The following is a 17,300-nucleotide window of genomic DNA, read 5'->3' on the forward strand; positions in this document are numbered from 1 at the left end:
TGTGTGTAGGTATATGAGACACAAGGGTCAAGATTAATTTTTCCATGTGTACTGTGTATGCTTATATAATCATCCAAATTTACTGGTATGGTTCTATGTTATCTTCTGATCCATTTGCATATCTGCATTCCTTTATCTGTTACAGAATTCTGGCCATCATCCTCTCTAGCCTGTTTCTCCACAATAATCCTTCTCACTGGGCATCTGACCTTCAGCCTCAGATGCTCAGCTGGCCTCGGAGGGATCTTTATAAAAACATAAATCTCATTATTTTGCTCTCTTACTGATATTAAGTTGTCTGCTTCCTTTGAGTCTCATAATAAAGAAAATATTTTCTGTGGTTCACATGCCATTCGTGGTCTTCCCCTCCTGACCCCTATCTCCATCTCACTGATTCCCCTGCGCACTTTATACACAAACATTTCTGAAACACTTTCTGTGTTAGTTTCCTAGGGCTCTGTAACAAATTGCCATAAGTGATGGAGTTTAAGAAACACCAGAAATTTATTATCTCAAGTCAGGAGGCAAAGCCTGAGATCAAGGGGTTACCAGGGTTGATTCTTTCTGGAGACTATGAGACAGAATCCATTTCTCCTACGCATGGTAGTTGCTGGCAGTCCTTGACTTTCCTGGGCTTGTAGCTGCACCACTCCCATCTCTGCCTCCATCTTCATGTGCCTCCTTCCCTCTGTGTGTCTGCGGGTCTCCACATCTCCTTGTCCATTTAAGAATATTAGCCACTGGGTTTACTGGATGACCTCATCTTAACTAGTTACATCTGTAAAGACCTCTATTCAATATAGTCACCTTTTGAGTTTCTGGGTGAACGTGAATTTTGGTGAATACTATTCAAATGACTACACCTCCTTTTCACCTACTGAATTATGTTCACTCAACCCTTAAGTTATTCGCATTATTGGCTCCCTCTCCACTCCTGTTGACCTTCAGCTTTTCTTAATGTCTGCTCATCCTTGAGACTCCTCTTGTTTTAGTGACTTTACCTGCTTGGATGGATAATTTTGTGTCAACTTCACCAAGTCATGAATTATTCAGGTACTTGTCAAACAACATTCTGAGTGTGTCTGTGAGGGTGTTTCTGGGTGAGACTAACATTTGATTTGGTATTCATATACTTGTTCTCTACATGTGTCTTTTTTCTCCTTTGCAAATAAGATCATCTTTAACATTTTTCTAGGTAACACATATATTATTATACAGGATATTTTTCTCTTTCTGACTTACTTCACTCTGTATGATGGTCTCTTGGTCCTACCAAGGAGCAAAGGGGCAGGGGGTTGGATGAATTCGGAGATTGGGGTTGATGTATATACACTACTATGTATAAAATAGATAACTAATGAGAACCTATTGCATAACACAGGGAACTCTATTCGGTGCTAAATGGGAAGGAAATCCATAAAAGAGGGTTATAGATATATATATGGGCTTCCCAGGTGGTGCTAGTGGTAAAAAACCTGCCTGCCAATGCAGGAGATGTAAGAGATGCAGCTTCGATCCCTGGGTCAGGAAGATTCCCTGGAGGAGGGCATGGCAACCCACTCCAGTACTCTTGCCTGGAGAATCCCATGGACAGAGGAGCCTGGTAGGCTACAGTCTACGGGGTCTAAAGAGTTGGACACAACTGAAGTGACTGAGCTCACATGCATGTATGTGTATGGCTAATTTACTTTGCTATGCAGTAGAAACTGACACAGCAGTTCAAAGCAACTACACTTCAATTTTTAAAAATTACTATTTTTCCTGATTAATATTATTTTCTTGCACAATATAAGTACATAGAAAGCAAATTAAAATAATCAAATCATTCACAATCCTAAAAATTTTTTTTTAAATTTGATTTAGTAGATTGAGTAATGCAGATTGCCCTCCCCAGAGTGGGTAGGCCTCATCTAATCAGTGAAAACCTGAATAGAACAAAAAAGCTGACTCTCCCTCTAGTGAGAGGAAGCTTCTCCTACCTGACTGCCATGAAATGGGAAATCAACTTTTTTCCTGCCTTCCAACTTAACTGAAACATCAGCTCTTAGAACCAAACCATTGACCCTCCTGGGGCTCTAGCTTGTCAGTCTGGACTTCAGACTTCTCAGCCTCCATAATTGTGTGAGCCAGTGTTTTATAATTTAGATAGATAGACTAGATAGATATTTCATTGAAGAAATCTGACTAATACACTTAGAAAAACTTCAAGAGTTTTCTTTACTCTCAAGGGTTGCTTGGGTGTTGTTTCTGAGTGGAAAGCTGCTCAGGGAGAAGTTAGCATCCTATACTGTCCTGATTGTGGTCAGTAACCACCATCTAGACTGTAAGTCCATAGCTGTAGTAATTTCTTCATAGTCACTGACGGATTCTCAATATCCAGCATGTTCATTATATGCCAAATAAAGGCTTCCTTTTCAAGATGACTCGCTGAATAGACACTACAGTCCCTCTCCCACCCTACTTTTCTAAAAATGAAGAAAAGATTAAAAAGTGTTTTATAAAAGTGTGTAAAAACAGTCATGGTTGCAAGTGCTATTGGTAATAAGGAACAAGGTAATTTTCTGACTAATATTTCTGCTGGAGAAAATTATGAAAGCTGGATAAAATATTTTCCTTTAAATCTGCTTGAGACTTCTACCTCTGTCAATGTAATAGGGAAGAACAAATCTCAGTCTATAATAAACCTATTTCTTTTACTTTAACCTTTGTATTGTATTCCATTTGCTTTGAGTTAAGAATATTGGCTATAACCTGAAATATACAGGATAGTCCAAGACTCCGACCTTTAAGTGTGTGACACTTTTCCATTCATATAGAGCTAAACAAAAGTTGCAGAACAGAGAATAACATTGGTCTTGTTGGAGGTTTACAGGAACATTCATGACCTGACTTACGTGGCCTGCTGCAACAATAAAAGATTCCTACAGTAAGCAGTTTGTAACAACCAACCAGCCCCTCCTCCCTTCCTTGCCTTTTAAAATGCTTTGCTGAAACCCTTCTGGGAGTTAGGGGTTTTTTAAGAGTATAAACCACACAGCTACTTGCATAGCCCTATAATAAACATTTCTATGCTCCAAAATTTGATCACATGGACCACAGCCTTGTCTAACTCATTGAAACTACAAGCCATGTCTTGTAGGGCCACCTAAGACAGATGAGTCATGGTGGAGAATTCTGACAAAATGTGGTCCACTGGAAAAGGGAATGGCAAACCACTTCAGTATTCTTGCCTTGAGAACCCCATGAGCAGTACGAAAAGGCAAAAAGATATGACACTGAAAGATGAACTCCTCAGGTCTGTAGGTGCCCAATATGCTACTGGAGAAGAGCAAAGAACTAGCTCCAGAAAGAAGGAAGAGGCTGAGACAAAGCAGAAACAATGCCCAGTCATGGATATGTCTGGTGGTGAACGTTAAGTCCCACGCTGTAAGGAACAATATTGCATAAGAACCTGGAATGCTAGCTCCACGAATCAAGGTAAATTGGAAGTGGTCAAACAGGAGCTAGCAAGAGTGACCATCAACATTTTAGGAATAAGTTAACTAAAATGGACCAGAATGGGTGAATTTAGATGATCATTGTGTCTACTACTGTGGACAGTAGAATCCCTTAGAAGAAATGGAGTAGCCCTCATAGTCAACAGAACAGTCCGAAATGGAGTACTTGGGTGCAATCTCTAAAACAACAGAATGATCTCTGTTCGTTTCCAAGTGATCTCTGTTCGTTTCCAAGTCAAATCATTCACTATCACAGGAATTCGAGTCTACGCCCAATCACTAACGCCAAAGAAGCTGAAGCTGAACGGTTCTATAAAGATCTACAAGACTTCCAGAATTATCACCAAAAAAAAAAAAATAATAAAAGAAAATGTCGGCAGCGGGCGCCTGGGGCAGGCCGGCCCAGGCGGCGGCGGCCCGGCGGTTTCGCTGGAGCACGGGGCGGCGGCGGCCCGGCGGTGGAAGATGGAGGAGCTCGGCAAGAAGTACTGCGTGTACTGCCTGGCCGAGGTGAGCCCGCTGCGCTTCCACTGCACCAAGTGCTAAGACATCGAGCCGTGCCCCGAGTGCTTCTCCGCGGCGCCGCCACCACCGCCGCCGCTACCACGGATACCAGCTGGTGCACGGCGGGCGCTTCACGCTCTGGGGGCCCGAGGCCGAGGGCGGCTGAAGCAGCCGCGAGGAGCAGCTGCTGCTGGATGCCATCGAGCAGTTCGGCTATGGGAACTGGGAGGACATGGCAACTCACGTCGGCGCTTCCCGGACCCCCCAGGAAGTGATGGAGCATTACACATCTCGGTGGCTGAGCAGTAGCAGCTGGGCTACATGCCTCTGCGGGACGACTACTAGATCCAGTACGACCAGAACGCCGAGACGCTCATCACCGGGCTCCTGGTCAACTACGACGACGAGACGTGGAGATCGAGCTGAAGCGCGCGCACGTGCACATGTACGTGCTCAAGGTCCGCGAGCGGCAGTGGAGCAAGAACATCGCGCGCGACTACAACCTGGTGCCCGCCTTCCTGGGCAAGGACAAGGAGAAAGAGCGGGCGGCGCCATGCAAGGTCACCAAGGAGAAGGAGCTGCGCCTGAAGCTGCGGCCAGTGTACCAGTTCATGTCGTGCAAGGAGTTCGACGACCTATTCGAGAAAATGCACAAGGAGAAGCTGCAGCGCTACCAGCGCAACGGCATCACAAAGATGGAGGAGTCGGCCGAGTACGAGGCGGCCCGGCACAAGCACGAGAAGTGCAAGGAGAACAAGGCGGCGGCGGCGGGGGGCGCCAAGCACGGCAGGGAGGACGGCCGGGATGGCGAGTTCGTGGCCATCGAGCACCTTCCGGGCTTCGAGCGCTTGTCGACCGCGAGAAGGTGATGTGCAACTCGCTGAACCTGAGCCCCGCGCGCTACGTGACTGTGAAGACCATAATCATCAAGGACCACCTGCAGAAGCGCCGGGGCATCCCCTCCAAGAGCCGCCTGCCCAGCTGCCTGGATAAAGTCCTCAGGAAGTGAATCCTGAACTTCCTTACCGAAAGTGGGTGGATATCCAGGGACGCCTCCTGAAGCCCGCCGCCCGGAACAGACGGACTGACGGACGGACGGACGGATGGCTGGATGGTCGCAGCGAGAGCCGCACCGACAGCGAAGAGTCAAAAAAAAAAAAGCTTTGTGAGCCAAAAGGAAAAGGGGTGGGCGGGAGTGGGAGAGGAAACGCCTTTCCGGCTCCACCCCCACACCCCGACCCCCACCCCGCGTCGTTGCTCTTTTTTTTTTTTTTTTAACAAATCGAGTTCTTTTTTTAGGGTATCAATTCTTTTTACCGTCCTCTGAAGAAGCAACAGTCGGATCAAGGAGAAGACAAAACCCGTGTATATTTTAACTGAATCCTTAAACGTAGTACTTTAAGATGACGATTTGCCTTTAAGTGTTCAGTGTGGAGCATATGATGATGATATCAGGAAATTTCCTTTTTTTTTTTGTTGTTGTTGCTTCCCAGCGGAGAAGGCAATGGCACCCCCACTCCAGTACTCTTACCTGGAAAATCCCGTGGATGGAGTAGCCTGGTAGGCTCCAGTCCATGGGGTCGCTAAGAGTCGGGCACGACTGAGCGGCTTCACTTTCACTTTTCACTTTCATGCATTGGAGAAAGAAATGGCAACCCACTCCAGTATTCTTGCCTGGAGAATCCCAGGGACAGAGGAGCCTAGTGGGCTGCCGTCTATGGGGTCGCACAGAGTCGGACACGACTGAAGCGACTTAGCAGCAGCAGCAGCAGTGGTACAGGACTGTGAGATGGGTGGAGAGGAGCCCTTCCCTGCCGGCTGCCGGCTCACTCTCGTGACCTGAGCTCTGCCGCGTCTGCCCTCGATGTCAGGCAGGTGGCACTTTAGGTGGAGGGCGCCGGGCCAGCAGAAGAGGCCGGGGGAGGGCTGGATGGGCATCCGTAGGGACTCGCGGGAGGAATCTGGTGTTGAATGGTTTGGCCAAACTGAGCTTCCCCACAACAGCATGTGGTGGCACTTTGAGGGAGCTCACCGCGGTGTCCAGGGGGACACGGGGTCCAGCGCAGTGCAGACTGGCAGAACGCGGAGCCATCTCCCCTGGGGCTGCTGCTTGCTGCATTTAGAACTTGGCCATGCGTTTTACTTGGAAGAACTCATTTTAAATGAAGTTGACCGAGAGTTTAGAGTTCTGGGTTTTGGGTCAGCTCCTTCAAGGGTTCTCACCCCAGTGGCAAGCCCCTCTTTCTCTGAGACTGGCCACGTGTCTTGTCTTGTGTGGTGTCAGGCGCTGGGCCAGGCGAGAGGGACCCCTGTGGCCTGGAGGCCCCGGGCACTTCTTCTCTGGGCTGCCTCCTTGAGCCAGACTCTGGTGTGGCTCTGCCCAGCCTGGTTCAGAGAGGGTATCAGGGGCTTCCTTTCGTGACAGAAACGGTGCCTTCACGTGGGAACCTGAGGAATCGTGTGTCTTCCAGCTGCCTGGGGCTCTCGGGTCCAAGGCCCTGCTGTAGAGTCATTGGAGTGGCCAGACCCCAGTGGTCCTTTGGTCGTCCTGGGGCACATCCTGCCCCTCATCCCTGGTAGCTACCAGATTGTTTACCTCCCAGAATGCTTGGGCTTGAAGTTACTTTAAAGTGAAGGTATTTGAGAGAGAAAAGAAAAAAAAAAAGAAAAAAGAAACCTCATCATTGCCAAGGACAGCTCAGTTATGGTGCCTTTTCCTTTCACACCCTTCTGTCTGTCCCCTAGGGTGTTTCCAGCATTAAATACACACGTCAACTATATTGGGGGCTTCCCTGGTGACTCAGATGGTAAAGAACCCAGCTGCAATGCAGGAGACCTGGGTTTGATCCCTGGGTCGGGAAGATCTCCTGGAGAAGGGAATGGGAACCATTCCAGTATTCTTGCCTTGGAGAACCCCCACGGACAGAGGAGCCCTGGTGGGCCACCGTCCACCGAGTTGCAGAGTCAGGCGTGACTGAGTGCCTGATGCTCAAACACGTCGTTCGTGGCTTTAGTTGTAAACCGCATCGCATGCTGGCAGAGCAGCACTCCCCGTGACCTGACCTCAAGCCCAGGACCGCTCTCTCTGACCAAAAAGCAGCGGGTGGTGGTATCACTCCCTAGCACCGCCTCCTGCCGTCGCCCACAAGGTAACCACAGCTGACCAGAGCACGGACACGGTCTGCGCCAAGCAGAGGCGGAGACGGTGCTACGTCCTTCCAGGGGTTCTCAGCCAGGGTTCCTGGAGCAGCAGCGCAGCATTCCTGGGGGAACAGGCTGGCCCTTCAGGGACTTGCCCCCACCCCCCCACCCCAAGCCTCGGACACGCGGGGCGGGGCCTCTCAGGTCACTGGGATTCGGGCTGAAGTCTGAGAACTGTGGGCTTTAGCCGCTCCCGTGTCACTGATTTTCTACATCAGATTCCTAGTTGGGTGAGGTTTTTAATTTAAGTCTTATTTTTATACAAAATGATCGCCAGACTTTCACTAAGGTTGAGAAACAAAAGCTCCCTGTAAAACGTGCGTGACCCTGGCCAAAAGCTCTCAAATGAGATGTTCTGTGCTTAAGCAGGTTGTCAGTGTGTGTGTCTCTTCTAGATGGTATGAAGAATTTATTTAGGCTTGACTGTTTTTAAACACCATAATGAATGTATAAACTGAAGTGAAGAAGTGAAGTCGCTCAGTTGTGTCCGACTCTTTGCGACCCCATGGACTGTAGCCTACCAGGCTCCTCTGTCCATGGGATTTTCCAGGCAAGAGTACTGGAGTGGGGTGCCATTTCCTTCTCTAGGGGATCTTCCCAACCCAGGGATCGAACCTGGGTCTCCTGCATTGCAAGCAGACACTTTACCGTCTGAGCCACAGGTTTGTTTATATAATGAATGTATAATTTATGTTAAAAGTGTGAACCCTTTGTTACAAGGGAAAAGTAATTTTATGATTGGTTGCCTCTTGCTCCATCAACTCCAGCTCTTACTGTCACATTAGTCCCGCCCCTGCTGTTTGCTCAGTCTTTAAATTTCTGTATTTAATTCTTAATGATAAACGAGTCACCATAATCCCATGGAATTAGGTCTTTTCAAAACTGAAACTCTCTCCAGTCACAGAAGATAATCAGCTGTTCAGAATGATGCTTTCGATGGCCAGCATTCCGAGAATGTATTCAGACCGAAACTCTGCCTACTGCCTCTTTTTTCCCCTTTTACACATTAAAAAAGTTGAGAACCAAAAAAAAAAAAAGTCATTTTCATCATAGGAGAATAGAATGCAAAAGTAGGAAGTTAAGAGATACCTGGAGTAACAGGTAAGTTTGTTCTTAGAGTACAAAGTGAAACACGGCAAAGGGTAACAGAGTTTTGCCAAGAGAACGCACTGGTCATAGCAACACCCTCTTCCAACAACACAAGAGACAACTCTACACGTGGACATCACCAGATGGTCAATACCAAATCAGATTGATTATATTCTTTGCAGGCAAAAATGGAGAAGCTCTATACAGTTAGCAAAAACAAGATCAGGAGCTGACTGCAGCTCAGACCATGAACTCCTTAAGGCCAAATTCAGACTTGAATAAAGTAGGGAAAATGACTAGGCCATTCAGGTATGACCTAAATCAAATCCCTTACAATTATGCAGTGGAAGTGACAAATAGACTCAAGGGATTAGATCTGATAGACAGAGTGCCTGAGGAACTATGGACAGAGGTGTGTAACAATGTATAGGAGGCAGTGATCAAAACCACCCCCAAGAAAAAGAAATGCAAAAAGGCAAAATGGTTATCTGAGGACGACTTACAAATAGCTGAGAAAAGAAGAGACACGAAAGGCAAAGGAGAAAAGGAAAGATATACCAATTTGAATGCAGAGTTCCATAGAATAGCAAGGAGAGATAAGAAAGCCTTCCTAAGTGATCAATGCAAAGAAATAGAGGAAAGCAAATGAATTGAGAAAGACTAAAGATCTCCTCAAGAAAATTAGGGATACCAAGGGAACATTTCATGCAAAGATGGGCTCAATAAAGGACAGAAATGGTATGGACCTAACAGAAGCAGAAGATATTAAGAAGAGGTGGCAAGAATACACAGAACTATATTAAAAGATCTTAATGACCCAGATAACCACGACGGTGTGATCACTCACTTAGAGCCAGACATCTTGGAGTGTGAAGTCAAATGGGCCTTAGGAAGCATCACTGTGAACAAAGCTACTGGAGGTGATCAAATTCCAGCTGAGCTATTTCAAATCCTAAAAGATGATGTTTTTAAAGTGCTGCACTCAATATGGCAGCAAATTTGGAAAACAGCAATGGTTACAGGACTGGAAAAAGGCAGTTTTTATTCCAATCCTAAAGAAAGGAAATGCCAAAGAATGTTCAAATGACTGCACAATTGCACACTAGCCACTAGCACACACTAGCCAAATAATGGTCAAAATTCTCCAAACTAGGCTTCAAAAGTATGTGAAATGAGAACTTCCAGATGTTCAAAGGCATACACACCAGAGATCAAATTGCCAAAATCCATTGGATCATAGAATGAACCAGAGAATTCCAGAAAAACATCTACTACTGCTTCATTGACTACTCTAAACCCTTTGTGTGGATCACAACAAACTGTGGAAAATTCTTAAAGAGATGGGAATACCAGGCTACCCACTGCCTCCTGAGAAACCTATATGCAGGTCAAGAAGCAATAGTTAGAATCCAACATGGAACAATGGGCTGGTTCAAAATTGGGAAAGGAGTATGTCAAGACTGTATATTGTCACCCTGCTTATTTAACTTATCTGTAGAGTACGTCATGTGAAATGCCAGACTGGATGAAGCACAAGCTGGAATCAAGATTGCTGGGAGAAATATCAGTAACAGATATGCAGATGACACCACCCTTATGGCAGAAAGTGAACAGGAACTAAAGAGCCTCTTGATGAAAGTAAAAGAGGAGAGTGAAAAAGCAGGCTTAAAATTCAACATTCAAAAAATTAAGATCATGGCATCTGGTCCCATCACTTCGTTTCAAATAGATGGAGAAACAATGGAAACAGTGACAGACTTTATTTTCTTGGGCTCCCAAATCACTGCAGATGGTGACTACAGCTATGAAATTAAAAGATGCTTGCTCCTTGGAAGAAAAGCTATGACAAACCTAGAGAACATATTAAAAAGCAGAGACATTACTTTGCTGACAAAGGTCCATCTAGTCAAAGCTGTTATTTTCCAGTAGTCATGTATGGATGTGAGAATTGGACCATAAAGACACCTGAGCACTGAAGAATTGATGTTTTTGAACTGTGGTGTTGGAGAAGACTCTTGAGAGTCCCATGGACTGAAAGGAGATCAAACCAGTCATTCCTAAAGGAAATCAACCCTGAATATTCATTGGAAGTGCTGATTCTGAAGCTTAAGCTCCAATACTTTGGCTACCTAAGGCAAAGAGCTGACTCATTAGAAAAGACCCTGATGCTGGGAAAGATTGAAGGCAGGAGAAGAAGGGGAAAACAGAGAATGAGATGGTTGGATGGCATCACTGACCTAATGGACATGAATTTGAGCACTGTCGGTGTTGGTGATGGACAGGGAAGACTGGCATGCTGCAATCCATGGGGTTGCAAAGCGTCAGATCCAACTAAGCGATTAAACTTACCTCCATCTTTGCATCAACCAATTTTAGCAAGAATCCTGCTAAGGGGCTTAATTAAACCCCTTGATCACCCTTGATATGTGATGACTCTTAGATGTAATTGGGTTCTGCACCCTCCACTACCCGCTAGGTGACATCTAATTAGCCTGGCCTGTCTTCAGCAAAGAATCTTGCCAAGTCAGTTTAGCCAGAATCCCCCTTACCCTTGATGTATCCCCTTATTAATTTTGCATCTATTTACCCCCACCCTGCTTCTTGGTTTAAATTCCCACTTGACTGTGTGTTTGGAGTCGAGCCCCATGCCTCTCCCCTACTGCACAGCCCCAACTGCAGTAGTGCTTATGCCTGTCACAATAGTGTATACATGCTAAGTCACTTCAGTCATGTCTGACTCTTTGAGACCTTGCGGACTGTAGCCCACCAGGCTCTTCCATGAATGGGACTCTCCAGGCAAAAATACTGGAGTGGGTTGCCATGCTCTCCTCCAGGGGATCTTCCCAAACTAGGGATCAAATGTGTGTCTCTTATGTCTTCTGCACTGGCAGGCAGGTTCTTTACCACTAACGCCACTTGGGAAGCACAACACGGTTGGCACCTCTGCATGAAGTTTGCTTTAACATTTTAATAATTGTCGTGTATTTTTATTCCTTAACAAGGGAGACTCTGGAATGGAAATAGTAACTGGAAGGTATCCTTTGAGGAGACTTGTGCTGGGCTTCCACGCTCCTGTACCTGGCAGTCCTGAGCTGAGGGCTATCATGGGGAATGTCCTCTGAGGAGTGGAATGGGTGCAGGAGTCTGGGGGACATCTTCTGAAGGCATATGAAAGACTCCTGCTACCAGAAGAGAGGTAGAGAGATGATCACAGGTATCCCCGAGGGATGCAGCAGTGACAAGCTGACCTCATCTGTGCTATCTGGATCATGTGAGCTTTTAATGGCAACCCACTCCAGTACTGTTGCCTGGACAATCCCATGGATGGAGGAGCCTGGTGGGCTGCAGTCCATGGGGTCGCGAAGAGTCAGACTCGACTGAGCGACTTCACTTTCACTTTTCACTTTCATGCATTGGAGAAGGAAATGGCAACCCGCTCCAGTGTTCTTGCTTGGAGAATCCCAAGGATGGGGGAGCCTGGTTGGCTGCCATCTATGGGGTCGCACAGAGTTGGACACGACTGAAGTGACTTAGCAGCAGCAGCAGCAGCATGCCTGTGTTCAATACCCTCCTTTCTTATCCTATACTGAATCCCTAGGGGGTAGAATTTCTCACCTGATAGTCTCCCAATGTCCATTTATGTCAATGGCCCACAGAAAGATGAAGGGGCACAGGGAGTGTCCCACTCAATAGATGTCCGTCTGCAAAGCCTGGGTTCTCATCTAACACCTCTGACTGTGGCTAATAGAGCTTGCTGTGGTGTTGGTGCTTAGGGAGCCCTCCCTGTGTATCTTGCTGGATGTACCAGGGCAGAAGGGTATACAGTGGCATGAGTGAGCCAAAAATTGTTTTATTATAGAATTCTAAGAGAAATGAAAGCCCCAAAGCAGACAGTCATCCGAACATCCCCAGTCACACATGTGCTCAGTTGCTTCAGTGGTGTCTGACTCTGTAACGCTATGGACTGTGGCCCACCAGGCTCCTCTGTCCATGGGGTTCTCCAGGCAAGAATATTGGAATGGATTGCCATTTTCTATCCCCAGATATTATAACATAGGATCCTTTCTTACTGCCAACTTCTATGCTTTTTACTTTGTATTGCTTCTCTTATAATCTGTTAAGTGCTTTCTCTGTGCCAGGACCTGGGCTGAATTCTTGACTGAATTAATACCCACAGAAGCCTGAAAAGAAGAGAGTATAATGCTCTACTCTAGTGAAAAGCCGAGATCTGCCAGTTGATGAGAGGTTTACTGGCAGTGACTCAGAGGGAGTGCAGGCAGAAGGGGTTCACCATCGCTTAATCCCACACTCCATCGGCCTCCTCACCCTTTCACCCTCTCCTGCACTGGGGTCTGAAGCTTGTATTTCTCCTTCCTCCTGGAGCCTGCCTTCAGGCTTGGCTCTGGCTTCACTGGAGAAACCTTCCTCATTTTCAGAGGTGTTTCTGCCTTCTTTGGAATGTCACTGGCACTCCCCACAGTAGATGTAAGCGCCCCATCTCCCCTACTGCTTATCCCCAATTCAAGGGCAGGGCTCACAGTGTAGTCACTTTCTACTCCCCAGGATGCACAGCACAGCCTGGATGGGTTTTAAGTCTGCAGATACATGTGCTGGATGTTACATGATCAGTGCTTAGGTATTAAGAGGCAGGCATTTAAAAATCCTCCATTTTAAATTCTTGTGCGTGGTTTAGAGCAGTGTGCTGTTGAAAATGTATTGGAGGGCTTAATAAAAACTGGAAGATGGCTTTGATATCCAAAGTTGTGTCATTATTAAAAAGCTTTAAAAATTAGCATTTCCACGGGTAGGATGCTTTTCTATCCATATTTTTGTCTCTTCATCAAGCCATCTGCTTGCATAATTTCATTTCAATTCCACAGACACCCACGGGTGGCCCTACTCTGGTATCCAAATCCTGGCTAGTCTTGCCCTAATTCTTCAGGAAACATCAAATGAGAAGCCTGAAGCTCTCCCTCACTTAATCATCATGACCATCTCTGAGATTCACTGTATTGTCTAAAGTGAGATGCCCAGGAACAAGGTGTGACCTGTTGTTAGGAGCTGGCGAGAGCCAGCCGGAACCCCGACCACTGCACCACTCTCTGTGGGGCCCACTCACTCTGCTCTCCTGGCCTTGCTGGGGCCTCCAGGGCCTCAGCCTCTACCTGCATGTAGGGTCCTAGGCTGCCTTCTCCCCTCACTGGGTTACTGTGACAGAATCTTTGAGCCTTGGAAATTCCTCCCAAAAGTTGCTATGGAAACTCACAGTGGGGGTGTTGGGTAGGATGTGGTGTGAAGCCTCCCGGCTGATGCAGGAAGCCTGGAGCAGGGCGCTGGCAGCTCTGCTTCAAGCAGCCCCAGTGTTTCTCACCCAACATGTGTGTCCCAGAGTGTGGAGGAGGTAGCCACTCTGCTCCTTTTCTGTTTAACTCCAGTGTGAACTTTGGGGAAGCGGAGAGCTCCTGGAGCCCAACCACTATGGGTCAGAACTAGTGGAACTGCAGCCCTAGAAGCCAGATGTCAGGGTGGCAGAGATTAGACCAACAGCCAAAGATGGACAGAGCGCCAACTCCCCCCCACAGAGTGCCCACAGCGTGTGCTCTCTCCCTTGGCAGGATGGTGTGTAGCAAGGAGGAGCTTGCCTCCAGCTGGGTTTTGGATGGTAACCTCCAGCATCCCACATCCCTTCAGAGACCTCTGATTCTTAATGAGCAGCTATTTGGTTCCACCTGCTCCAAACTCAGTGAAGACTTGCTGCAGCCAGTGGCAGATCACCAGCCACCTCAGTCTACTGAACTGAACCTTGTACATGGAGACCACTGGCCTGAGTTCAAAGCCCAGCTCCAGCTCATTCCAGCTGTCTACTCAGTTTTCCCTTCTGCCATGGAGTCAGAGTGATGTCCAAGGTGGCGCTGAGGACTCAGGGAGATGACATGCATGGTTGTCAGCCTCATTGTTCAAGAGAATTTACAGCTCACCCGGCACAGGAGCCGTGGAGAGCAGGGAAAGCAGAGGTGTACTCACCAACCACAGCTTCCTGGCAGACTCAGAACCTGCAGTTATGACGCCAGTCTATGAGAACTGCACTGCCAAGGGGGCCCCGGGGTGGGCAGGGCCAGAAGCAGCCAGACGGGTACTCAAGGCACTTGATCCCACATGTTAACAAAGGACCAGATTTTCACAGGGTTGCCTGCGAAATTTTCTCTTTTCACACAGTTCTTAAAATAAATCTTGCTGAAGGGAGGATTTCACAGAGAAGTGACAGATATATCCTGTTCTACATAAGATGACTAATAGCCCACAAATGTTCCCAAGAAGCATAAGCTGGAGAATATTGGAGACACAAAAGCCCTGGTGACACAGGGGCCTTATGGCCCACGTGAGGAAGGGGCGGGCCACAGCAAATCTAGCTTTGCCAACAAACAAAAATCACCCTTATCTGAACACATAGTGAACACCCACTGTGTGTGAGTCTTCGCTGGGAATAAGGCAGGCTTGGAGATATAAATAAGGGATGGTCCCTTGTTCCCTGGGCATTATAGTACAATTAGGAGGTTAAGACACAAGCAAATACAAAATTGGGCAGCCTGGTAAGAAATCCTAAAAGAGATACAAAATATGGGCTCCTGAAGACTGAAGGATTGATTTCTCTACTTTGATGGGCAGGGAGGGATATGGAGGTGGGGAAGAGGGAGAACAGGATAATCTGAAAGGGCTTCAGGGAAGTTGTGGGTTTCTGAGATTGAACAAATCAGTGGTAGTTGTCCAGTAATCATGCTCCGTTGGCTCCAGGAGCCCTGAAAATACCAAAAATCTGTGAATTCTTAAATTACTTATATGAAATGGCACAGGACATGTATACATTTGGCCCTCCCTATCCACAGGTCTTGCATCCATGGATGCAAACCAACATTTCAACTCATGGTTGGTTGAATCCACAGATGATGAACCTGTGGAAATGGAGGTTCTACTATATATTTATAAGAATCCAGGAATTATGTAAAGGAAATACAAATCAAGCTTTAAGGAAAAGAAAGCCTGTCTGAACATTGTTAAAGAGTGGATAAATGTATAACTGATTCACTTTGCTGTACACCTGAAACGGATACAACATTGTAAATCAGCTATACTCCAATACATTTTTAAGTTAATTAACTTAATTGGTGGCTAATTACTTTAAAATATTGTGGCGGTTTTTGCCATACATTGACATGAATCAGCCACGGGTGTACATTTGTCCCCCATCCTGAAACCCCCTCCCACCTACCTCCCCCTCCCATCCCTCTGGGTTGTCCCAATGCACGGACTTTGAGTGCCCTGTTTCATGCATCGAACTTGGACTGGTCATCTACATTTTTAAAAAATATATTGAAAATTGAGGTTAAGAGAGAAATTTGAAAAACAATGCATTAGGGGAGATTATGTAACTATGTTTTCAAGGAATATTTACTTATATTAGATGAAACTGGAGGGGCCCCGAATAGCCTCCTATCTTTGAAAGTGATGCTCAAAGGGGAAATAAGAACTACTGGTAGAAAACAGAAGCCAAGTGTACTTGTGGTCTTTTTGAACATTCAGTGTGTTCCCCCAACTCAGACATAGATGACAGTATAAATGTGCCATTTCCTTTTTCTGTCTTAACTCATTTAAACACATTTACACAAAAATAATGATAATCCTAAATTTATTGTGGAATTTTAACCTATGTGTGTATAATGCCATCAGTAATAGCACAAAATATCTATATTTTACTGGGATTACATTAATATTGATTTGAAATCAGTTTTGATAAATTAAGATACATATTTTAATCTCTAGAGAACTACTAAGAAAATAACATCTAAAATATAGTAAAAAGAGCAATGATAACAAAGGAATTAAAATGGTGAAATAGGAAGTATCTACTTAGTGCTAAAAAAAAAGAAAGAAGCAACAGAGGAAATAAAAAAGTATGAGGCATAAAAATTAATTATCAAAATGGCATACATAAGTACAATCATATGAATAATTACATTAAATGTAAATGGATTGAACTCTCTAATCCTGTCAAATATTTTCAAATTCAATTAAAAAATAAGATCTAAGATACATAATTTTGATCCAAAGGCATACGTAGGTTCAAAGAGAAATAATACAGAAAGATATACCATGTAAACAGTAGCCATAAGAGTGCTGGAGTGGTTGTACTAATATCAGACAGAATGAAACTAAGGCACATCAAAAATTTATGGGATACAGCTAATGCAGTGCCTACAGGGAAATGGAGAGCTTTGAATGGCTATATTAGAAAGTTAGATCCAAGTTAACTTCGTGTGCTCCAACTTTAAGAACTAGAGAAAAAGAGAAAACTAAACTTAAAACAAGTCAAAGGAAGGAAATAATACAAATTAGAGAGGAAAGCAATTGAACAGAGAAAAGAAAAGCAATATAGAATATCAATGGACTGAAAGTTGATTCTTTGAAAAGATCAGTAATATTTGCTAAGCCTCTAGGTAGACTGACCAAGAAATGAAAGAAAAATTAAGAAAAACATGAAAGAGAAAGGACATATCATTGGTGAATTTACAGAAAGGAAAGGGGAATTATTATAAATTATTATAAAGGAATACTGTCAAGAACTTTATGACAACAAATTAGACAATTCAGATGAAATGAATAATTCCTACAAAGACATAAATTAACAAAGCAGACTCAAAATGAAGTAGAAAATATGAACAGATCTATTAACAAATTAAAAAATGAATTTGTAATTTAAAATCTTCCCAGGGGGAAAAAATTATTAATCCCTTCAGATGTCTAGTTTATCACTTAGTCCTTTCTGATGAATGAGCTATCAGCTTGACTGGCTGTCGTCCTGGTTCTTTTGCTTCCTCTTTCACTGGTATTTATACTTTATACACTTTCCTCTGCTTACCTTGGGGTTACTCTCTTTCTTGTCTTGGTTTTGAAAATTTATTTCAATAATGGTCACTATTTCTTTTCTAATGGATGCACTTAAATATTCCTCAA

General features: G+C 45.2%; 1 pseudogene; it reads left to right on the forward strand.

Moving 5' to 3' along the window:
• Positions 1-3,663: 3,663 nt before the first annotated feature.
• On the forward strand, positions 3,664-5,532 carry LOC113879843 (annotated as a pseudogene).
• Positions 5,533-17,300: the final 11,768 nt, after the last annotated feature.

This window comes from Bos indicus x Bos taurus, chromosome 21 (genome assembly GCF_003369695.1).
Source record: "Bos indicus x Bos taurus breed Angus x Brahman F1 hybrid chromosome 21, Bos_hybrid_MaternalHap_v2.0, whole genome shotgun sequence".
Classification (NCBI taxonomy): domain Eukaryota; kingdom Metazoa; phylum Chordata; class Mammalia; order Artiodactyla; family Bovidae; genus Bos; species Bos indicus x Bos taurus.